Raw genomic sequence first — 24575 nt, 5'->3', positions numbered from 1 at the left:
CTGAGAGTTGAGCTTATGGCCTGTAACCCTACATCGTGCCTGCCGCTACCTTTCGCTTCCAAAAGGCCTAGGCTCGCTGCTTGACGCAAGTGTTGGGAGAGGTAATTGGAATCTCCCGGCACGCAAGACGAGTGCCTCCAAGCTCAATCAAGGGATTTCCTAGTAATTCCTGGGGTAGACTGGTGCTACATACTAAGTTCCATACGTGAGTAGGTATTTGAACGCCTTGTCCAAAAACATCTTACTGCTGAGAGTTGAGCTGACCCTCAGTCCCTCACAGTTCCACACTGCCTGCAGAGTGAGTTTCGCACGTCTTCACCAGAGACGTTTGCCAGAGGCCTCTGAGACGCAAGTTAACAATGCAGACCTGGAGGGTATCTCCAGGTGCAGTAGAGTGGTAATCTGGGAACCTCCTGTCTCAGAATACTGCTACCTTGACCCTGCCATAAGTATGCAGCTAGTTGACCGCTGGCTTCAAGGCATGCTTCCCTGTGAGAGCTAAGGACAGGGCACAACCCTCCCGCATCCTGCTTGACTGTAGAAGGAGCTGCTAACGTCCTCATGTTAGTGGCAGGGAAAGGTTGTGAGAAAAGCATGTGGAATCGTTGTGCCTGAACCCACGTGTATCTGAGTTGAATACAGCGATTTCCAAAGTCCTTTTTCATCAGAGTGTAGTAGGTTCCCACTCGCATGTACGAGTGGGTAGCAGACATCTGCCTCCCATGCATACACACTTCTGAGAGTTGAGCTTATGGCCTGTATCCCTACCTCCTGCCTGCAGCTAGCTTTCGCTTCCAAAAGGCCTAGGCTCGCTGCTTCACCGAAGTGTTGGGAGAGGTAACTGGAATCTCCCGGCAACAAGACTAGTGCCTCCAAGCTCAATCCAGCGATTTCCCAGTAATTCCTGGGGTAGGCAGGTGCTACATACTAAGTTCCATACGTGAGTAGGTATTTGAACGCCTTGTCCAAAAACATCTTACTGCTGAGAGTTGAGCTCACCCTCAGTCCCTCACAGTTCCACACTGCCTGCAGAGTGAGTTTCGCACGTCTTCACCAGAGACGTTTGCCAGAGGCCTCTGAGACGCAAGTTAACAATGCAGACCTGGAGGGTATCTCCAGGTGCAGTAGAGTGGTAATCTGGGAACCTCCTTACTCAGAATACTGCTACCTTCACACTGTCAAAAGAATGCCGCTAGTTGAGAGCTGGCTTCAAGGCATGCTTCCCTGTGAGAGCTGAGGACAGGGCAGGACCATCCCGCATCCTGCCTGAGTGTAGACTTACCTGCTAACCTCCTTCTGTTAGTGGCTGGGATAGTTTGTGGAAAAAGCATGTGTAAGCATTGGGCCTGAACTCCCGTGTATCTGAGTTGAATACAGCGATTTCCAAAGTCCTTCTTCAATAGGAGTGTAGCTAGGTTCCAACTCCCATGTCCGAGTGGGTAGCAGACATCTGCCACCCATGCATACACACTTCTGACAGTTGAGCTTATGGCCTGTAACCCAACATCCTGCCTGCCGCTACCTTTCGCTTCCAAAATGCCTAGGCTCGCTGCTTGACGCAAGTGTTGGGAGAGGTAACTGGAATCTCCCGGCACACAAGACGAGTGCCTCCAAGCTCAATCAAGCGATTTCCTAGTAATTCCTGGGGTAGACTGGTGCTACATACTAAGTTCCATACGTGAGTAGGTAGTTGAACGCCTTGTCCAAAAACATCTTACTTCTGAGAGTTGAGCTCACCCTCAGTCCCTCACAGTTCCACACTGCCTGCAGAGTGAGTTTCGGACGTCTTCACCAGAGACGTTTGCCAGAGGCTTCTGAGACGCAAGTTAACAATGCAGACCTGGAGGGTATCTCCAGGTGCAGTAGAGTGGTAATCTGGGAACCTCCTTACTCAGAATACTGCTACCTTCACACTGCCATAAGAATGCAGCTAGTTGAGAGCTGGCTTCTAGGCATGCTTCCCTGGGAGTGCTGAGGACAGGGCAGAACCCACCCGCATCCTGCCTGACTGTAGGCGCAGCTGCTAACATCCTAATGTTAGTGGCTGAGAGAGGTTGCGGGAAAAGCATGTGTAAGCATTGGGCCTGAACTCCTGTGTATCTGAGTTGAATACAGCGATTTCCAATGGCCTTCTTCAATCAGAGTGTAGGTAGTTTCCAACTCCCATGTCAGAGTGGGTAGCAGACATCTGTCTCCCCTGCATACACACTTCTGAGAGTTGAGCTTAAGGCCTGTACCTCCCCATCCAGCCTGCTGGTTCCTTTCACTTCTAAAAGGCCTAGGCTCGCTGTTTGACGCAAGTGTTGGGGGAGGTAATTGGAATCTCCCGGCACACAAGACTAGGGCCTCCAAGCTCATTCCAGCGATTGCCTAGTAATTCGTGTGGTAGACTGCTGCTACATACTAAGTTCCATACGTGAGAAGGTAGCTGAACGCCTTGTCCAAAGGCATCTTACTTCTGAGAGTTGAGCTCACCCTCAGTCCCTCACAGTTCCACACTGCCTGCAGAGTGAGTTTCGCACGTCTTCACCAGAGACGTTTGCCACAGGCTTCTGAGACGCAAGTTAACAATGCAGACCTGGAGGGTATCTCCAGGTGCAGTAGAGTGGTAATCTTGGAACCTCCTGACTCAGAATACTGCTACCTTCACACTGCCATAAGAATGCAGCTAGTTGAGAGCTGGCTTCTAGGCATGCTTCCCTGTGAGAGCTGAGGACAGGGCAGAACCCTCCCGCATCCTGACTGACTGTAGGCGCAGCTGCTAACATCCTAATGTTAGTGGCTGGGATAGGTTGTGGGAAAAGCATGTGTAAGCATTGGGCCTGAACTCCCGAGTATCTGAGTTGAATACAGCGATTTCCAACATCCTTCTTCAATAGGAGTGTAGCTAGGTTCCAACTCCCATGTCCGAGTGGGTAGCAGACATCTGCCTCCCATGCATACACACTTCTGAGAGTTGAGCTTATGGCCTGTAACCCTACATCGTGCCTGCCGCTACCTTTCGCTTCCAAAAGGCCTAGGTTCGCTGCTTGACGCAAGTGTTGGGAGAGGTATTTGGAATCTCCCGGCACACAAGTCGAGTGCCTCCAAGCTCAATCAAGCGATTGCCTAGTAATTCCTGGGGTAGACTGGTGCTACATACTAAGTTCCATACGGGAGTAGGTATTTGAACGCCTTGTCCAAAAACATCTTACTGCTGAGAGTTGAGCTGACCCTCAGTCCCTCACAGTTCCACACTGCCTGCAGAGTGAGTTTCGCACGTCTTCACCAGAGACGTTTGCCAGAGGCCTCTGAGACGCAAGTTAACAATGCAGACCTGGAGGGTATCTCCAGGTGCAGTAGAGTGGTAATCTGGGAACCTCCTGTCTCAGAATACTGCTACCTTGACCTTGCCATAAGTATGCAGCTAGTTGACCGCTGGCTTCAAGACATGCTTCCCTGTGAGAGCTAAGGACAGGGCACAACCCTCCCGCATCCTGCTTGACTGTAGAAGGAGCTGCTAACGTCCTCATGTTAGTGGCAGGGAAAGGTTGTGAGAAAAGCATGTGGAATCGTAGTGCCTGAACCCACCTGTATCTGAGTTGAATACAGCGATTTCCAAAGTCCTTTTTCATCAGAGTGTAGTAGGTTCCCACTCGCATGTACGAGTGGGTAGCAGACATCTGCCTCCCATGCATACACACTTCTGAGAGTTGAGCTTATGGCCTGTATCGCTACCTCCTGCCTGCAGCTAGCTTTCGCTTCCAAAAGTCCTAGGCTCGCTGCTTCACCGAAGTGTTGGGAGAGGTAACTGGAATCTCCCGGCAACAAGACTAGTGCCTCCAAGCTCAATCCAGCGATTTCCCAGTAATTCCTGGGGTAGACTGGTGCTACATACTAAGTTCCATACGTGAGTAGGTATTTGAACGCCTTGTCCAAAAACATCTTACTGCTGAGAGTTGAGCTGACCCACAGTCCCTCACAGTTCCACACTGCCTGCAGAGTGAGTTTCGCACGTCTTCACCAGAGACGTTTGCCAGAGGCCTCTGAGACGCAAGTTAACAATGCAGACCTGGAGGGTATCTCCAGGTGCAGTAGAGTGGTCATCTCGGAACCGCCTTACTCAGAATACTGCTACCTTCACACTGTCATAAGAATGCAGCTAGTTGAGAGCTGGCTTCAAGGCATGCTTCCCTGTGAGAGCTGAGGACAGGGCAGGACCCTCCCGCATCCTGCCTGACTGTAGACTTACCTGCTAACCTCCTTCTGTTAGTGGCTGGGATAGTTTGTGGGAAAAGCATGTGTAAGCATTGGGCCTGAACTCCCGTGTATCTGAGTTGAATACAGCGATTTCCAAAGTCCTTCTTCAATAGGAGTGTAGCTAGGTTCCAACTCCCATGTCCGAGTGGGTAGCAGACATCTGCCACCCATGCATACACAATTCTGAGAGTTGAGCTTATGGCCTGTAACCCAACATCCTGCCTGCCGCTACCTTTCGCTTCCAAAATGCCTAGGCTCGCTGCTTGACGCAAGTGTTGGGAGAGGTAACTAGAATCTCCCGGCACACAAGACGAGTGCCTCCAAGCTCAATCAAGCGATTTCCTAGTAATTCCTTCGGTAGACTGGTGCTACATTCTAAGTTCTATACGTGAGTAGGTAGTTGAACGCCTTGTCCAAAAACATCTTACTTCTGAGAGTTGAGCTCACCCTCAGTCCCTCACAGTTCCACACTGCCTGCAGATTGAGTTTCGGACGTCTTCACCAGAGACGTTTGCCAGAGGCTTCTGAGACGCAAGTTAACAATGCAGACCTGGAGGGTATCTCCAGGTGCAGTAGAGTGGTAATCTGGGAACCTCCTTACTCAGAATACTGCTACCTTCACACTGCCATAAGAATGCAGCTAGTTGAGAGCTGGCTTCTAGGCATGCTTCCCTGGGAGTGCTGAGGACAGGGCAGAACCCACCCGCATCCTGCCTGACTGTAGGCGCAGCTGCTAACATCCTAATGTTAGTGGCTGAGAGAGGTTGCGGGAAAAGCATGTGTAAGCATTGGGCCTGAACTCCTGTGTATCTGAGTTGAATACAGCGATTTCCAATGGCCTTCTTCAATCAGAGTGTAGGTAGTTTCCAACTCCCATGTCAGAGTGGGTAGCAGACATCTGTCTCCCCTGCATACACACTTCTGAGAGTTGAGCTTAAGGCCTGTACCTCCCCATCCAGCCTGCTGGTTCCTTTCACTTCTAAAAGGCCTAGGCTCGCTGTTTGACGGAAGTGTTGGGAGAGGTAATTGGAATCTCCCGGCACACAAGACTAGGGCCTCCAAGCTCATTCCAGCGATTGCCTAGTAATTCGTGTGGTAGACTGCTGCTACATACTAAGTTCCATACGTGAGAAGGTAGCTGAACGCCTTGTCCAAAAGCATCTTACTTCTGAGAGTTGAGCTCACCCTCAGTCCCTCACAGTTCCACACTGCCTGCAGAGGGAGTTTCGCAGGTCTTCACCAGAGACGTTTGCCACAGGCTTCTGAGACGCAAGTTAACAATGCAGACCTGGAGGGTATCTCCAGGTGCAGTAGAGTGGTAATCTTGGAACCTCCTGACTCAGAATACTGCTACCTTCACACTGCCATAAAAATGCAGCTAGTTGAGAGCTGGCTTCTAGGCATGCTTCCCTGGGAGTGCTGAGGACATGGCAGAACCCACCCGCATCCTGCCTGACTGTAGGCGCAGCTGCTAACATCCTAATGTTAGTGGCTGAGAGATGTTGCTGGAAAAGCATGTGTAAGCATTGGGCCTGAACTCCTGTGTATCTGAGTTGAATACAGCGATTTCCAATGGCCATCTTCAATCAGAGTGTAGGTAGTTTCCAACTCCCATGTCGTAGTGGGTAGCAGACATCTGTCTCCCCTACATACACACTTCTGAGATTTGAGCTTAAGGTCTGTACCTCCCCATCCAGCCTGCTGGTTCCTTTCACTTCTAAAAGGCCTAGGCTCGCTGTTTGACGGAAGTGTTGGGAGAGGTAATTGGAATCTCCCGGCACACAAGACTAGTGCCTCCAAGCTCATTCCAGCGATAGCCTAGTAATTCCTGAGGTAGACAGGTGCTACATACTAAGTTCCATACGTGAGAATGTAGCTGAACGCCTTGTCCAAAAGCATCTTACTTCTGAGAGTTGAGCTCACCCTCAGTCCCTTACAGTTCCACACTGCCTGCAGAGTGAGTTTCGCAGGTCTTCACCAGAGACGTTTGCCACAGGCTTCTGAGACGCAAGTTAACAATGCAGACCTGGAGGGTATCTCCAGGTGCAGTAGAGTGGTAATCTCGGAACCGCCTTACTCAGAATACTGCTACCTTCACACTGTCATAAGAATGCAGCTAGTTGAGAGCTGGCTTCTAGGCATGCTTCCCTGTGAGAGCTGAGGACAGGGCAGAACCCTCCCGCATCCTGCCTGACTGTAGACGTACCTGCTAACCTCCTTCTGTTAGTGGCTGGGATAGGTTGTGGGAAAAGCATGTGTAAGCATTGGGCCTGAACTCCCGAGTATCTGAGTTGAATACAGCGATTTCCAACATCCTTCTTCAATAGGAGTGTAGCTAGGTTCCAACTCCCATGTCCGAGTGGGTAGCAGACATCTGCCTCCCATGCATACACACTTCTGAGGGTTGAGCTTATGGCCTGTAACCCTACATCGTGCCTGCCGCTACCTTTCGTTTCCAAAAGGCCTAGGCTCGCTGCTTGACGCAAGTGTTGGGAGAGGTAATTGGAAACTCCCGGCACACAAGACGAGTGCCTCCAAGCTCAATCAAGCGATTGCCTAGTAATTCCTGGGGTAGACTGGTGCTACATACTAAGTTCCATACGTGAGTAGCTATTTGAACGCCTTGTCCAAAAACATCTTACTGCTGAGAGTTGAGCTGACCCTCAGTCCCTCACAGTTCCACACTGCCTGCAGAGTGAGTTTCGCACGTCTTCACCAGAGACGTTTGCCAGAGGCCTCTGAGACGCAAGTTAACAATGCAGACCTGGAGGGTATCTCCAGGTGCAGTAGAGTGGTAATCTGGGAATCTCCTGTCTCAGAATACTGCTACCTTGACCCTGCCATAAGTATGCAGCTAGTTGACCGCTGGCTTCAAGACATGCTTCCCTGTGAGAGCTAAGGACAGGGCACAACCCTCCCGCATCCTGCTTGACTGTAGAAGGAGCTGCTAACGTCCTCATGTTAGTGGCAGGGAAAGGTTGTGAGAAAAGCATGTGGAATCGTTGTGCCTGAACCCACGTGTATCTGAGTTGAATACAGCGATTTCCAAAGTCCGTTTTCATCAGAGTGTAGTAGGTTCCCACTCGCATGTACGAGTGGGTAGCAGACATCTGCCTCCCATGCATACACACTTCTGAGAGTTGAGCTTATGGCCTGTATCCCTACCTCCTGCCTGCAGCTAGCTTTCGCTTCCAAAAGGCCTAGGCTCGCTGCTTCACCGAAGTGTTGGGAGAGGTAACTGGAATCTCCCGGCAACAAGACTAGTGCCTCCAAGCTCAATCCAGCGATTTCCCAGTAATTCCTGGGGTAGACTGGTGCTACATACTAAGTTCCATACGTGAGTAGGTATTTGAACGCCTTGTCCAAAAACATCTTACTGCTGAGAGTTGAGCTGACCCTCAGTCCCTCACAGTTCCACACTGCCTGCAGAGTGAGTTTCGCACGTCTTCACCAGAGACGTTTGCCAGAGGCCTCTGAGACGCAAGTTAACAATGCAGACCTGGAGGGTATCTCCAGGTGCAGTAGAGTGGTAATCTGGGAACCTCCTTACTCAGAATACTGCTACCTTCACACTGTCATAAGAATGCAGCTAGTTGAGAGCTGGCTTCAAGGCATGCTTCCCTGTGAGAGCTGAGGACAGGGCAGGACCCTCCCGCATCCTGCCTGACTGTAGACTTACCTGCTAACCTCCTTCTGTTAGTGGCTGGGATAGTTTGTGGGAAAAGCATGTGTAAGCATTGGGCCTGAACTCCAGTGTATCTGAGTTGAATACAGCGATTTCCAAAGTCCTTTTTCATCAGAGTGTAGCTAGGTTCCAACTCCCATGTCCGAGTGAGTAGCAGACATCTGCCACACATGCATACACACTTCTGAGAGTTGAGCTTATGGCCTGTAACCCAACATCCTGCCTGCCGCTACCTTTCGCTTCCAAAATGCCTAGGCTCGCTGCTTGACGCAAGTGTTGGGAGAGGTAACTGGAATCTCCCGGCACACAAGACGAGTGCCTCCAAGCTCAATCAAGCGATTTCCTAGTAATTCCTGGGGTAGACTGGTGCTACATACTAAGTTCCATATGTGAGAAGGTAGCTAAACGCCTTGTCCAAAATCATCTTACTGCTGAGAGTTGAGCTCACCCTCAGTCCCTCACAGTTCCACACTGCCTGCAGAGTGAGTTTCGCACGTCTTCACCAGAGACGTTTGCCAGAGGCCTCTGAGACGCAAGTTAACAATGCAGACCTGGAGGGTATCTCCAGGTGCAGTAGAGTGGTAATCTGGGAACCTCCTTACTCAGAATACTGCTACCTTCACACTGTCATAAGAATGCAGCTAGTTGAGAGCTGGCTTCAAGGCATGCTTCCCTGTGAGAGCTGAGGACAGGGCAGGACCCTCCCGCATCCTGCCTGACTGTAGACTTACCTGCTAACCTCCTTCTGTTAGTGGCTGGGATAGTTTGTGGGAAAAGCATGTGTAAGCATTGGGCCTGAACTCCCGTGTATCTGAGTTGAATACAGCGATTTCCAAAGTCCTTCTTCAATAGGAGTGTAGGTAGGTTCCAACTCCCATGTCCGAGTGGGTAGCAGACATCTGCCACCGATGCATACACACTTCTGAGAGTTGAGCTTATGGCCTGTAACCCAACATCCTGCCTGCCGCTACCTTTCGCTTCCAAAAGGCCTAGGCTCGCTGCTTGACGCAAGTGTTGGGAGAGGTAACTGGAATCTCCCGGCACACAAGACGAGTGCCTCCAAGCTCAATCAAGCGATTTCCTAGTAATTCCTGGGGTAGACTGGTGCTACATACTAAGTTCCATACGTGAGTAGGTAGTTGAACGCCTTGTCCAAAAACATCTTACTTCTGAGAGTTGAGCTCACCCTCAGTCCCTCACAGTTCCACACTGCCTGCAGAGTGAGTTTCGGACGTCTTCACCAGAGACGTTTGCCAGAGGCTTCTGAGACGCAAGTTAACAATCCAGACCTGGAGGGTATCTCCAGGTGCAGTAGAGTGGTAATCTGGGAACCTCCTTACTCAGAATACTGCTACCTTCACACTGCCATAAGAATGCAGCTAGTTGAGAGCTGGCTTCTAGGCATGCTTCCCTGGGAGTGCTGAGGACAGGGCAGAACCCACCCGCATCCTGCCTGACTGTAGGCGCAGCTGCTAACATCCTAATGTTAGTGGCTGAGAGAGTTTGCGGGAAAAGCATGTGTAAGCATTGGGCCTGAACTCCTGTGTATCTGAGTTGAATACAGCGATTTCCAATGGCCTTCTTCAATCAGAGTGTAGCTAGTTTCCAACTCCCATGTCAGAGTGGGTAGCAGACATCTGTCTCCCCTGCATACACACTTCTGAGAGTTGAGCTTAAGGCCTGTACCTCCCCATCCAGCCTGCTGGTTCCTTTCACTTCTAAAAGGCCTAGGCTCGCTGTTTGACGGAAGTGTTGGGAGAGGTAATTGGAATCTCCCGGCACACAAGACTAGGGCCTCCAAGCTCATTCCAGCGATTGCCTAGTAATTCGTGTGGTAGACTGGTGCTACATACTAAGTTCCATACGTGAGAAGGTAGCTGAACGCCTTGTCCAAAAGCATCTTACTTCTGAGAGTTGAGCTCACCCTCAGTCCCTCACAGTTCCACACTGCCTGCAGAGTGAGTTTCGCAGGTCTTCACCAGAGACGTTTGCCACAGGCTTCTGAGACGCAAGTTAACAATGCAGACCTGGAGGGTATCTCCAGGTGCAGTAGAGTGGTAATCTCGGAACCGCCTTACTCAGAATACTGCTACCTTCACACTGTCATAAGAATGCAGCTAGTTGAGAGCTGGCTTCTAGGCATGCTTCCCTGTGAGAGCTGAGGACAGGGCAGAACCCTCCCGCATCCTGCCTGACTGTAGACGTACCTGCTAACCTCCTTCTGTTAGTGGCTGGGATAGGTTGTGGGAAAAGCATGTGTAAGCATTGGGCCTGAACTCCCGAGTATCTGAGTTGAATACAGCGATTTCCAACATCCTTCTTCAATAGGAGTGTAGCTAGGTTCCAACTCCCATGTCCGAGTGGGTAGCAGACATCTGCCTCCCATGCATACACACTTCTGAGAGTTGAGCTTATGGCCTGTAACCCTACATCGTGCCTGCCGCTACCTTTCGCTTCCAAAAGGCCTAGGCTCGCTGCTTGACGCAAGTGTTGGGAGAGGTAATTGGAATCTCCCGGCACACAAGACGAGTGCCTCCAAGCTCAATCAAGCGATTGCCTAGTAATTCCTGGGGTAGACTGGTGCTACATACTAAGTTCCATACGTGAGCAGGTATTTGAACGCCTTGTCCAAAAACATCTTACTGCTGAGAGTTGAGCTGACCCTCAGTCCCTCACAGTTCCACACTGCCTGCAGAGTGAGTTTTGCACGTCTTCACCAGAGACGTTTGCCAGAGGCCTCTGAGACGCAAGTTAACAATGCAGACCTGGAGGGTATCTCCAGGTGCAGTAGAGTGGTAATCTGGGAACCTCCTTACTCAGAATACTGCTACCTTGACCCTGCCATAAGTATGCAGCTAGTTGACCGCTGGCTTCAAGACATGCTTCCCTGTGAGAGCTAAGGACAGGGCACAACCCTCCCGCATCCTGCTTGACTGTAGAAGGAGCTGCTAACGTCCTCATGTTAGTGGCAGGGAAAGGTTGTGAGAAAAGCATGTGGAATCGTTGTGCCTGAACCCACGTGTATCTGAGTTGAATACAGCGATTTCCAAAGTCCTTTTTCATCAGAGTGTAGTAGGTTCCCACTCGCATGTAGAGTGGGTAGCAGACATCTGCCTCCCATGCATACACACTTCTGAGAGTTGAGCTTATGGCTTGTATCCCTACCTCCTGCCTGCAGCTAGCTTTCGCTTCCAAAAGGCCTAGGCTCGCTGCTTCACCGAAGTGTTGGGAGAGGTAACTGGAATCTCCCGGCAACAAGACTAGTGCCTCCAAGCTCAATCCAGCGATTTCCCAGTAATTCCTGGGGTAGACTGGTGCTACATACTAAGTTCCATACGTGAGTAGGTATTTGAACGCCTTGTCCAAAAACATCTTACTGCTGAGAGTTGAGCTGACCCTCAGTCCCTCACAGTTCCACACTGCCTGCAGAGTGAGTTTCGCACGTCTTCACCAGAGACGTTTGCCAGAGGCCTCTGAGACGCAAGTTAACAATGGAGACCTGGAGGGTATCTCCAGGTGCAGTAGAGTGGTAATCTGGGAACCTCCTTACTCAGAATACTGCTACCTTCACACTGTCATAAGAATGCAGCTAGTTGAGAGCTGGCTTCAAGGCATGCTTCCCTGTGAGAGCTGAGGACAGGGCAGGACCCTCCCGCATCCTGCCTGACTGTAGACTTACCTGCTAACCTCCTTCTGTTAGTGGCTGGGATAGTTTGTGGGAAAAGCATGTGTAAGCATTGGGCCTGAACTCCCGTGTATCTGAGTTGAATACAGCGATTTCCAAAGTCCTTCTTCAATAGGAGTGTAGCTAGGTTCCAACTCCCATGTCCGAGTGGGTAGCAGACATCTGCCACCCATGCATACACACTTCTGAGAGTTGAGCTTATGGCCTGTAACCCAACATCCTGCCTGCCGCTACATTTCGCTTCCAAAAGGCCTAGGCTCGCTGCTTGACGCAAGTGTTGGGAGAGGTAACTGGAATCTCCCGGCACACAAGACGAGTGCCTCCAAGCTCAATCAAGCGATTTCCTAGTAATTCCTGGGGTAGACTGGTGCTACATACTAAGTTCCATACGTGAGTAGGTAGTTGAACGCCTTGTCCAAAAACATCTTACTTCTGAGAGTTGAGCTCACCCTCAGTCCCTCACAGTTCCACACTGCCTGCAGAGTGAGTTTCGGACGTCTTCACCAGAGACGTTTGCCAGAGGCTTCAGAGACGCAAGTTAACAATGCAGACCTGGAGGGTATCTCCAGGTGCAGTAGAGTGGTAATCTGGGAACCTCCTTACTCAGAATACTGCTACCTTCACACTGCCATAAGAATGCAGCTAGTTGGGATCCCTGGGTGGCGCAGCGGTTTGGCGCCTGCCTTTGGCCCAGGGCGCGATCCTGGAGACCCGGGATCGAATCCCACGTCGGGCTCCCGGTGCATGGAGCCTGCTTCTCCCTCTGCCTGTGTCTCTGCGCCTCTCTCTCTCTCTCTGTGACTATCATAAATAAATAAAAAAATTAAAAAAAAAAAAAAAAAAAAAAAAAGAATGCAGCTAGTTGAGAGCTGGCTTCTAGGCATGCTTCCCTGGGAGTGCTGAGGACAGGGCAGAACCCACCCGCATCCTGCCTGACTGTAGGCGCAGCTGCTAACATCCTAATATTAGTGGCTGAGAGTGGTTGCGGGAAAAGCATGTGTAAGCATTGGGCCTGAACTCCTGTGTATCTGAGTTGAATACAGCGATTTCCAATGGCCTTCTTCAATCAGAGTGTAGGTAGTTTCCAACTCCCATGTCAGAGTGGGTAGCAGACATCTGTCTCCCCTGCATACACACTTCTGAGAGTTGAGCTTAAGGCCTGTACCTCCCCATCCAGCCTGCTGGTTCCTTTCACTTCTAAAAGGCCTAGGCTCGCTGTTTGACGGAAGTGTTGGGAGAGGTAATTGGAATCTCCCGGCACACAAGACTAGGGCCTCCAAGCTCATTCCAGCGATTGCCTAGTAATTCGTGTGGTAGACTGCTGCTACATACTAAGTTCCATACGTGAGAAGGTAGCTGAACGCCTTGTCCAAAAGCATCTTACTTCTGAGAGTTGAGCTCACCCTCAGTCCCTCACAGTTCCACACTGCCTGCAGAGTGAGTTTCGCAGGTCTTCACCAGAGACGTTTGCCACAGGCTTCTGAGACGCAAGTTAACAATGCAGACCTAGAGGGTATCTCCAGGTGCAGTAGAGTGGTAATCTCGGAACCGCCTTACTCAGAATACTGCTACCTTCACACTGTCATAAGAATGCAGCTAGTTGAGAGCTGGCTTCTAGGCATGCTTCCCTGTGAGAGCTGAGGACAGGGCAGAACCCTCCCGCATCCTGCCTGACTGTAGACGTACCTGCTAACCTCCTTCTGTTAGTGGCTGGGATAGGTTGTGGGAAAAGCATGTGTAAGCATTGGGCCTGAACTCCCGAGTATCTGAGTTGAATACAGCGATTTCCAACATCCTTCTTCAATAGGAGTGTAGCTAGGTTCCAACTCCCATGTCCGAGTGGGTAGCAGACATCTGCCTCCCATGCATACACACTTCTGAGAGTTGAGCTTATGGCCTGTAACCCTACATCGTGCCTGCCGCTACCTTTCGCTTCCAAAAGGCCTAGGCTCGCTGCTTCACGCAAGTGTTGGGAGAGGTAATTGGACTCTCCCGGCACACAAGACGAGTGCCTCTAAGCTCAATCAAGCGATTTCCTAGTAATTCCTGGGGTAGACTGGTGCTACATACTAAGTTCCATACGTGAGTAGGTATTTGAACGCCTTGTCCAAAAACATCTTACTGCTGAGAGTTGAGGTGACCCTCAGTCCCTCACAGTTCCACACTGCCTGCAGAGTGAGTTTCGCACGTCTTCACCAGAGACGTTTGCCAGAGGCCTCTGAGACGCAAGTTAACAATGCAGAACTGGAGGGTATCTCCAGGTGCAGTAGAGTGGTAATCTGGGAACCTCCTGTGTCAGAATACTGCTACCTTGACCCTGCCATAAATATGCAGCTAGTTGACCGCTGGCTTCAAGACATGCTTCCCTGTGAGAGCTAAGGACAGGGCACAACCCTCCCGCATCCTGCTTGACTGTAGAAGGAGCTGCTAACGTCCTCATGTTAGTGGCAGGGAAAGGTTGTGAGAAAAGCATGTGGAATCGTTGTGCCTGAACCCACGTGTATCTGAGTTGAATACAGCGATTTCCAAAGTCCTTTTTCATCAGAGTGTAGTAGGTTCCCACTCGCATGTACGAGTGGGTAGCAGACATCTGCCTCCCATGCATACACACTTCTGAGAGTTGAGCTTATGGCCTGTATCCCTACCTCCTGCCTGCAGCTAGCTTTCGCTTCCAAAAGGCCTAGGCTCGCTGCTTCACCGAAGTGTTGGGAGAGGTAACTGGAATCTCCCTGCAACAAGACTAGTGCCTCCAAGCTCAATCCAGCGATTTCCCAGTAATTCCTGGGGTAGACTGGTGCTACATACTAAGTTCCATTCGTGAGTAGGTATTTGAACGCCTTGTCCAAAAACATCTTACTGCTGAGAGTTGAGCTGACCCTCAGTCCCTCACATTTCCACACTGCCTGCAGAGTGAGTTTCGCACGTCTTCACCAGAGACGTTTGCCAGAGGCCTCTGAGACGCAAGTTAACAATGCAGACCTGGAGGGTATCTCCAGGTGCAGTAGAGTGGTAATCTGGGAACCTCCTTACTCAGAATACTGCTACCTTCACACTGTCATAAGAATGCAGCTAGTTGAGAGCTTGCTTCTAGGCATGCTTCCCTGTGAGAGCTGAGGACAGGGCAGAACCCTCCCGCATCCTGCCTGACTGTAGACTTACCTGCTAACCTCCTTCTGTTAGTGGCCGGGATAGTTTGTGGGAAAAGCATGTGTAAGCATTGGGCCTGAACTCCCGTGTATCTGAGTTGAATACAGCGATTTCCAAAGTCCTTCTTCAATAGGAGTGTAGCTAGGTTCCAACTCCCATGTCCGAGGGGTAGCAGACGTCTGCCACCCATGCATACACACATCTGAGAGTTGAGCTTATGGCCTGTAACCCAACATCCTGCCTGCCGCTACATTTCGCTTCCAAAAGGCCTAGGCTCGCTGCTTGACGCAAGTGTTGGGAGAGGTAACTGGAATCTCCCGGCACACAAGACGAGTGCCTCCAAGCTCAATCAAGCGATTTCCTAGTAATTCCTGGGGTAGACTGGTGCTACATACTAAGTTCCATACGTGAGTAGGTAGTTGAACGCCTTGTCCAAAAACATCTTACTTCTGAGAGTTGAGCTCACCCTCAGGCCCTCACAGTTCCACACTGCCTGCAGAGTGAGTTTCGGACGTCTTCACCAGAGACGTTTGTCAGAGGCTTCTGAGACGCAAGTTAACAATGCAGACCTGGAGAGTATCTCCAGGTGCAGTAGAGTGGTAATCTTGGAACCTCCTTACTCAGAATACTGGTACCTTCACACTGCCATAAGAATGCAGCTAGTTGAGAGCTGGCTTCTAGGCATGCTTCCCTGGGAGTGCTGAGGACAGGGCAGAACCCACCCGCATCCTGCCTGACTGTAGGCGCAGCTGCTAACATCCTAATGTTAGTGGCTGAGAGAGGTTGCGGGAAAAGCATGTGTAAGCATTGGGCCTGAACTCCTGTGTATCTGAGTTGAATACAGCGATTTCCAATGGCCTTCTTCAATCAGAGTGTAGGTAGTTTCCAACTCCCATGTCAGAGTGGGTAGCAGACATCTGTCTCCCCTGCATACACACTTCTGAGAGTTGAGCTTAAGGCCTGTACCTCCCCATCCAGCCTGCTGGTTCCTTTCACTTCTCAAAGGCCTAGGCTCGCTGTTTGACGGAAGTGTTGGGAGAGGTAATTGGAATCTCCCGGCACACAAGACTAGGGCCTCCAAGCTCATTCCAGCGATTGCCTAGTAATTCGTGTGGTAGACTGCTGCTACATACTAAGTTCCATACGTGAGAATGTAGCTGAACGCCTTGTCCAAAAGCATCTTACTTCTGAGAGTTGAGCTCACCCTCAGTCCCTCACAGTTCCACACTGCCTGCAGAGTGAGTTTCGCAGGTCTTCACCAGAGACGTTTGCCACAGGCTTCTGAGACGCAAGTTAACAATGCAGACCTGGAGGGTATCTCCAGGTGCAGTAGAGTGGTAATCTTGGAACCTCCTGACTCAGAATACTGCTACCTTCACACTGCCATAAGAATGCAGCTAGTTGAGAGCTGGCTTCTAGGCATGCTTCCCTGGGAGTGCTGAGGACATGGCAGAACCCACCCGCATCCTGCCTGACTGTAGGCGCAGCTGCTAACATCCTAATGTTAGTGGCTGAGAGAGGTTGCGGGAAAAGCATGTGTAAGCATTGGGCCTGAACTCCTGTGTATCTGAGTTGAATACAGCGATTTCCAATGGCCTTCTTCAATCAGAGTGTAGGTAGTTTCCAACTCCCATGTCAGAGTGGGTAGCAGACATCTGTCTCCCCTGCATACACACTTCTGAGAGTTGAGCTTAAGGTCGGTACCTCCCCATCCAGCCTGCTGGTTCCTTTCACTTCTAAAAGGCCTAGGCTCGCTGTTTGACGGAAGTGTTGGGAGAGGTAATTGGAATCTCCCGGCACACAAGACTAGTGCCTCCAAGCTCATTCCAGCGATAGCCTAGTAATTCCTGAGGTAGACAGGTGCTACATACTAAGTTCCATACGTGAGAATGTAGCTGAACGCCTTGTCCAAAAGCATCTTACTTCTGAGAGTTGAGCTCACCCTCAGTCCCTCACAGTTCCACACTGCCTGCAGAGTGAGTTTTGCAGGTCTTCACCAGAGACGTTTGCCACAGGCTTCTGAGACGCAAGTTAACAATGCAGACCTGGAGGGTATCTCCAGGTGCAGTAGAGTGGTAATCTCGGAACCGCCTTACTCAGAATACTGCTACCTTCACACTGTCATAAGAATGCAGCTAGTTGAGAGCTGGCTTCTAGGCATGCTTCCCTGTGAGAGCTGAGGACAGGGCAGAACCCTCCCGCATCCTGCCTGACTGTAGACGTACCTGCTAACCTCCTTCTGTTAGTGGCTGGGATAGGTTGTGGGAAAAGCATGTGTAAGCATTGGGCCTGAACTCCCGAGTATCTGAGTTGAATACAGCGATTTCCAACATCCTTCTTCAATAGGAGTGTAGCTAGGTTCCAACTCCCATGTCCGAGTGGGTAGCAGACATCTGCCTCCCATGCATACACACTTCTGAGAGTTGAGCTTATGGCCTGTAACCCTACATCGTGCCTGCCGTTACCTTTCGCTTCCAAAAGGCCTAGGCTCGCTGCTTGACGCAAGTGTTGGGAGAGGTAATTGGAATCTCCCGGCACACAAGACGAGTGCCTCCAAGCTCAATCAAGCGATTGCCTAGTAATTCCTGGGGTAGACTGGTGCTACATACTAAGTTCCATACGTGAGTAGGTATTTGAACGCCTTGTCCAAAAACATCTTACTGCTGAGAGTTGAGCTGACCCTCAGTCCCTCACAGTTCCACACTGCCTGCAGAGTGAGTTTCGCACGTCTTCACCAGAGACGTTTGCCAGAGGCCTCTGAGACGCAAGTTAACTATGCAGAACTGGAGGGTATCTCCAGGTGCAGTAGAGTGGTAATCTGGGAACCTCCTGTCTCAGAATACTGCTACCTTGACCCTGCCATAAGTATGCAGCTAGTTGACCGCTGGCTTCAAGACATGCTTCCCTGTGAGAGCTAAGGACAGGGCACAACCCTCCCGCATCCTGCTTGACTGTAGAAGGAGCTGCTAACGTCCTCATGTTAGTGGCAGGGAAAGGTTGTGAGAAAAGCATGTGGAATCGTTGTGCCTGAACCCACGTGTATCTGAGTTGAATACAGCGATTTCCAAAGACCTTTTTCATCAGAGTGTAGTAGGTTCCCACTCGCATGTACGAGTGGGTAGCAGACATCTGCCTCCCATGCATACACACTTCTGAGAGTTGAGCTTATGGCCTGTATCCCTACCTCCTGCCTGCAGCTAGCTTTCGCTTCCAAAAGGCCTAGGCTCGCTGCTTCACCGAAGTGTTGGGAGAGGTAACTGGAATCTCCCGGCAACAAGACTAGTGCCTCCAAGCTCAATCCAGCGATTTCCCAGTAATTCCTGGGGTAGACTGGTGCTACATACTAAGTTCCATACGTGAGTAGGTATTTGAACGCCTAGTCCAAAAACATCTTACTGCTGAGAGTTGAGCTCACCCTCAGTCCCTCACAGTTCCACACTGCCTGCAGAGTGAGTTTCGCACGTCTTCACCAGAGACGTTTGCCAGAGGCCTCTGAGACGCAAGTTAACAATGCAGACCTGGAGGGTATCTCCAGGTGCAGTAGAGTGGTAATCTCGGAACCGCCTTACTCAGAATACTGCTACCTTCACACTGTCATAAGAATGCAGCTAGTTGAGAGCTGGCTTCAAGGCATGCTTCCCTGTGAGAGGTGAGGACAGGGCAGGACCCTCCCGCATCCTGCCTGACTGTAGACTTACCTGCTAACCTCCTTCTGTTAGTGGCTGGGATAGTTTGTGGGAAAAGCATGTGTAAGCATTGGGCCTGAACTCCCGTGTATCTGAGTTGAATACAGCGATTTCCAAAGTCCTTCTTCAATAGGAGTGTAGCTAGGTTCCAACTCCCATGTCCGAGTGGGTAGCAGACATCTGCCACCCATGCATACACACTTCTGAGAGTTGAGCTTATGGCCTGTAACCCAACATCCTGCCTTCCGCTACCTTTCGCTTCCAAAATGCCTAGGCTCGCTGCTTGACGCAAGTGTTGGGAGAGGTAACTGGAATCTCCCGGCACACAAGACGAGTGCCTCCAAGCTCAATCAAGCGATATCCTAGTAATTCCTGGGGAAGACTGGTGCTACATACTAAGTTCCATACGTGAGAAGGTACCTGAACGCCTTGTCCAAAATCATCTTACTTCTGAGAGTTGAGCTCACCCTCAGTCCCTCACAGTTCCACACTGCCTGCAGAGTGAGTTTCGGACGTCTTCACCAGAGACGTTTGCCAGAGGCTTCTGAGACGCAAGTTAACAATGCAGACCTGGAGGGTATCTCCAGGTGCAGTAGAGTGGTAATCTGGGAACCTCCTTACTCAGAATACTGCTACCTTCACACTGCCATAAGAATGCAGCTAGTTGAGAGCTGGCTTCTAGGCATGCTTCCCTGGGAGTGCTGAGGACAGGGCAGAACCCACCCGCATCCTGCCTGACAGTAGGCGCAGCTGCTAACATCCTAATGTTAGTGGCTGAGAGAGGTTGCGGGAAAAGCATGTGTAAGCATTGGGCCTGAACTCCTGTGTATCTGAGTTGAATACAGCGATTTCCCATGGCCTTCTTCAATCAGAGTGTAGCTAGTTTCCAACTCCCATGTCAGAGTGGGTAGCAGACATCTGTCTCCCCTGCATACACACTTCTGAGAGTTGAGCTTAAGGCCTGTACCTCCCCATCCAGCCTGCTGGTTCCTTTCACTTCTAAAAGGCCTAGGCTCGCTGTTTGACGGAAGTGTTGGGAGAGGTAATTGGAATCTCCCGGCACACAAGACTAGGGCCTCCAAGCTCATTCCAGCGATTGCCTAGTAATTCGTGTGGTAGACTGGTGCTACATACTAAGTTCCATACGTGAGAAGGTAGCTGAACGCCTTGTCCAAAAGCATCTTACTTCTGAGAGTTGAGCTCACCCTCAGTCCCTCACAGTTCCACACTGCCTGCAGAGTGAGTTTCGCAGGTCTTCACCAGAGACGTTTGCCACAGGCTTCTGAGACGCAAGTTAACAATGCAGACCTGGAGGGTATCTCCAGGTGCAGTAGAGTGGTAATCTCGGAACCGCCTTACTCAGAATACTGCTACCTTCACACTGTCATAAGAATGCAGCTAGTTGAGAGCTGGCTTCTAGGCATGCTTCCCTGTGAGAGCTGAGGACAGGGCAGAACTCTCCCGCATCCTGCCTGACTGTAGACGTACCTGCTAACCTCCTTCTGTTAGTGGCTGGGATAGGTTGTGGGAAAAGCATGTGTAAGCATTGGGCCTGAACTCCCGAGTATCTGAGTTGAATACAGCGATTTCCAACATCCTTCTTCAATAGGAGTGTAGCTAGGTTCCAACTCCCATGTCCGAGTGGGTTGCAGACATCTGTCTCCCCTGCATACACACTTCTGAGAGTTGAGCTTATGGCCTGTAACCCTACATCGTGCCTGCCGCTACCTTTCGCTTCCCAAAGGCCTAGGCTCGCTGCTTGACGCAAGTGTTGGGAGAGGTAATTGGAATCTCCCGGCACACAAGACGAGTGCCTCCAAGCTCAATCAAGCGATTGCCTAGTAATTCCTGGGGTAGACTGGTGCTACATACTAAGTTCCATACGTGAGTAGGTATTTGAACGCCTTGTCCAAAAACATCTTACTGCTGAGAGTTGAGCTGACCCTCAGTCCCTCACAGTTCCACACTGCCTGCAGAGTGAGTTTCGCACGTCTTCACCAGAGACGTTTGCCAGAGGCCTCTGAGACGCAAGTTAACAATGCAGACCTGGAGGGTATCTCCAGGTGCAGTAGAGTGGTAATCTGGGAACCTCCTGTCTCAGAATACTGCTACCTTGACCCTGCCATAAGTATGCAGCTAGTTGACCGCTGGCTTCAAGACATGCTTCCCTGTGAGAGCTAAGGACAGGGCACAACCCTCCCGCATCCTGCTTGACTGTAGAAGGAGCTGCTAACGTCCTCATGTTAGTGGCAGGGAAAGGTTGTGAGAAAAGCATGTGGAATCGTTGTGCCTGAACCCACGTGTATCTGAGTTGAATACAGCGATTTCCAAAGTCCTTTTTCATCAGAGTATAGTAGGTTCCCACTCGCATGTACGAGTGGGTAGCAGACATCTGCCTCCCATGCATACACACTTCTGAGAGTTGAGCTTATGGCCTGTATCCCTACCTCCTGCCTGCAGCTAGCTTTCGCTTCCAAAAGGCCTAGGCTCGCTGCTTCACCGAAGTGTTGGGAGAGGTAACTGGAATCTCCCGGCAACAAGACTAGTGCCTCCAAGCTCAATCCAGCGATTTCCCAGTAATTCCTGGGGTAGACTGGTGCTACATACTAAGTTCCATATGTGAGAAGGTAGCTGAACGCCTTGTCCAAAATCATCTTACTGCTGAGAGTTGAGCTCACCCTCAGTCCCTCACAGTTCCACACTGCCTGCAGAGTGAGTTTCGCACGTCTTCACCAGAGACGTTTGCCAGAGGCCTCTGAGACGCAAGTTAACAATGCAGACCTGGAGGGTATCTCCAGGTGCAGTAGAGTGGTAATCTGGGAACCGCCTTACTCAGAATACTGCTACCTTCACACTGTCATAAGAATGCAGCTAGTTGAGAGCTGGCTTCTAGGCATGCTTCCCTGTGAGAGCTGAGGACAGGGCAGGACCCTCCCGCATCCTGCCTGACTGTAGACTTACCTGCTAACCTCCTTCTGTTAGTGGCTGGGATAGTTTGTGGGAAAAGCATGTGTAAGCATTGGGCCTGAACTCCCGTGTATCTGAGTTGAATACAGCGATTTCCAAAGTCCTTCTTCAATAGGAGTGTAGCTAGGTTCCAACTCCCATGTCCGAGTGGGTAGCAGACATCTGCCACCCATGCATACACACTTCTGAGAGTTGAGCTTATGGCCTGTAACCCAACATCCTGCCTGCCGCTACCTTTCGCTTCCAAAAGGCCTAGGCTCGCTGCTTGACGCAAGTGTTGGGAGAGGTAACTGGAATCTCCCGGCACACAAGACGAGTGCCTCCAAGCTCAATCAAGCGATTTCCTAGTAATTCCTGGGGTAGACTGGTGCTACATACTAAGTTCCATACGTGAGTAGGTAGTTGAACGCCTTGTCCAAAAACATCTTACTTCTGAGAGTTGAGCTCACCCTCAGTCCCTCACAGTTCCACACTGCCTGCAGAATGAGTTTCGGACGTCTTCACCAGAGACGTTTGCCAGAGGCTTCTGAGACGCAAGTTAACAATGCAGACCTGGAGGGTATCTCCAGGTGCAGTAGAGTGGTAATCTGGGAACCTCCTTTCTCAGAATACTGCTACCTTCACACTGCCATAAGAATGCAGCTAGTTGAGAGCTGGCTTCTAGGCATGCTTCCCTGGGAGTGCTGAGGACAGGGCAGAACCCACCCGCATCCTGCCTGACTGTAGGCGCAGCTGCTAACATCCTAATGTTAGTGGCTGAGAGAGGTTGCGGGAAAAGCATGTGTAAGCATTGGGCCTGAACTCCTGTGTATCTGAGTTGAATACAGCGATTTCCAATGGCCTTCTTCAATCAGAGTGTAGGTAGTTTCCAACTCCCATGTCAGAGTGGGTAGCAGACATCTGTCTCCCCTGCATACACACTTCTGAGAGTTGAGCTTAAGGCCTGTACCTCCCCATCCAGCCTGCTGGTTCCTTTCACTTCTAAAAGGCCTAGGCTCGCTGTTTGACGGAAGTGTTGGGAGAGGTAATTGGAATCTCCCGGCACACAAGACTAGGGCCTCCAAGCTCATTCCAGCGATTGCCTAGTAATTCGTGTGGTAGACTGCTGCTACATACTAAGTTCCATACGTGAGAAGGTAGCTGAACGCCTTGTCCAAAAGCATCTTACTTCTGAGAGTTGAGCTCACCCTCAGTCCCTCACAGTTCCACACTGCCTGCAGAGTGAGTTTTGCAGGTCTTCACCAGAGACGTTTGCCACAGGCTTCTGAGACGCAAGTTAACAATGCAGACCTGGAGGGTATCTCCAGGTGCAGTAGAGTGGTAATCTTGGAACCTCCTGACTCAGAATACTGCTACCTTCACACTGCCATAAGAATGCAGCTAGTTGAGAGCTGGCTTCTAGGCATGCTTCCCTGGGAGTGCTGAGGACATGGCAGAACCCACCCGCATCCTGCCTGACTGTAGGCGCAGCTGCTAACATCCTAATGTTAGTGGCTGAGAGAGGTTGCGGGAAAAGCATGTGTAAGCATTGGGCCTGAACTCCTGTGTATCTGAGTTGAATACAGCGATTTCCAATGGCCTTCTTCAATCAGAGTGTAGGTAGTTTCCAACTCCCATGTCAGAGTGGGTAGCAGACATCTGTCTCCCCTGCATACACACTTCTGAGAGTTGAGCTTAAGGCCTGTACCTCCCCATCCAGCCTGCTGGTTCCTTTCACTTCTAAAAGGCCTAGGCTCGCTGTTTGACGGAAGTGTTGGGAGAGGTAATTGGAATCTCCCGGCACACAAGACTAGTGCCTCCAAGCTCATTCCAGCGATAGCCTAGTAATTCCTGGGGTAGACAGGTGCTACATACTAAGTTCCATACGTGAGAATGTAGCTGAACGCCTTGTCCAAAAGCATCTTACTTCTGAGAGTTGAGCTCACCCTCAGTCCCTCACAGTTCCACACTGCCTGCAGAGTGAGTTTCGCAGGTCTTCACCAGAGACGTTTGCCACAGGCTTCTGAGACGCAAGTTAACAATGCAGACCTGGAGGGTATCTCCAGGTGCAGTAGAGTGGTAATCTCGGAACCGCCTTACTCAGAATACTGCTACCTTCACACTGTCATAAGAATGCAGCTAGTTGAGAGCTGGCTTCTAGGCATGCTTCCCTGTGAGAGCTGAGGACAGGGCAGGACCCTCCCGCATCCTGCCTGACTGTAGACTTACCTGCTAACCTCCTTCTGTTAGTGGCTGGGATAGTTTGTGGGAAAAGCATGTGTAAGCATTGGGCCTGAACTCCCGTGTATCTGAGTTGAATACAGCGATTTCCAAAGTCCTTCTTCAATAGGAGTGTAGCTAGGTTCCAACTCCCATGTCCGAGTGGGTAGCAGACATCTGCCACCCATGCATACACACTTCTGAGAGTTGAGCTTATGGCCTGTAACCCAACATCCTGCCTGCCGCTACCTTTCGCTTCCAAAAGGCCTAGGCTCGCTGCTTGACGCAAGTGTTGGGAGAGGTAACTGGAATCTCCCGGCACACAAGACGAGTGCCTCCAAGCTCAATCAAGCGATTTCCTAGTAATTCCTGGGGTAGACTGGTGCTACATACTAAGTTCCATACGTGAGTAGGTAGTTGAACGCCTTGTCCAAAAACATCTTACTTCTGAGAGTTGAGCTCACCCTCAGTCCCTCACAGTTCCACACTGCCTGCAGAGTGAGTTTCGGACGTCTTCACCAGAGACGTTTGCCAGAGGCTTCTGAGACGCAAGTTAACAATGCAGACCTGGAGGGTATCTCCAGGTGCAGTAGAGTGGTAATCTGGGAACCTCCTTACTCAGAATACTGCTACCTTCACACTGCCATAAGAATGCAGCTAGTTGAGAGCTGGCTTCTAGGCATGCTTCCCTGGGAGTGCTGAGGACAGGGCAGAACCCACCCGCATCCTGCCTGACTGTAGGCGCAGCTGCTAACATCCTAATGTTAGTGGCTGAGAGAGGTTGCGGGAAAAGCATGTGTAAGCATTGGGCCTGAACTCCTGTGTATCTGAGTTGAATACAGCGATTTCCAATGGCCTTCTTCAATCAGAGTGTAGGTAGTTTCCAACTCCCATGTCAGAGTGGGTAGCAGACATCTGTCTCCCCTGCATACACACTTCTGAGAGTTGAGCTTAAGGCCTGTACCTC

Source organism: Canis lupus, chromosome 7 (genome assembly GCF_048164855.1).
Source record: "Canis lupus baileyi chromosome 7, mCanLup2.hap1, whole genome shotgun sequence".
In the NCBI taxonomy this organism is placed as follows: Eukaryota; Metazoa; Chordata; class Mammalia; order Carnivora; family Canidae; genus Canis; species Canis lupus.
The sequence above is the reverse complement of the archived record's forward strand: the minus strand, read 5'-3'. Positions refer to the sequence as shown.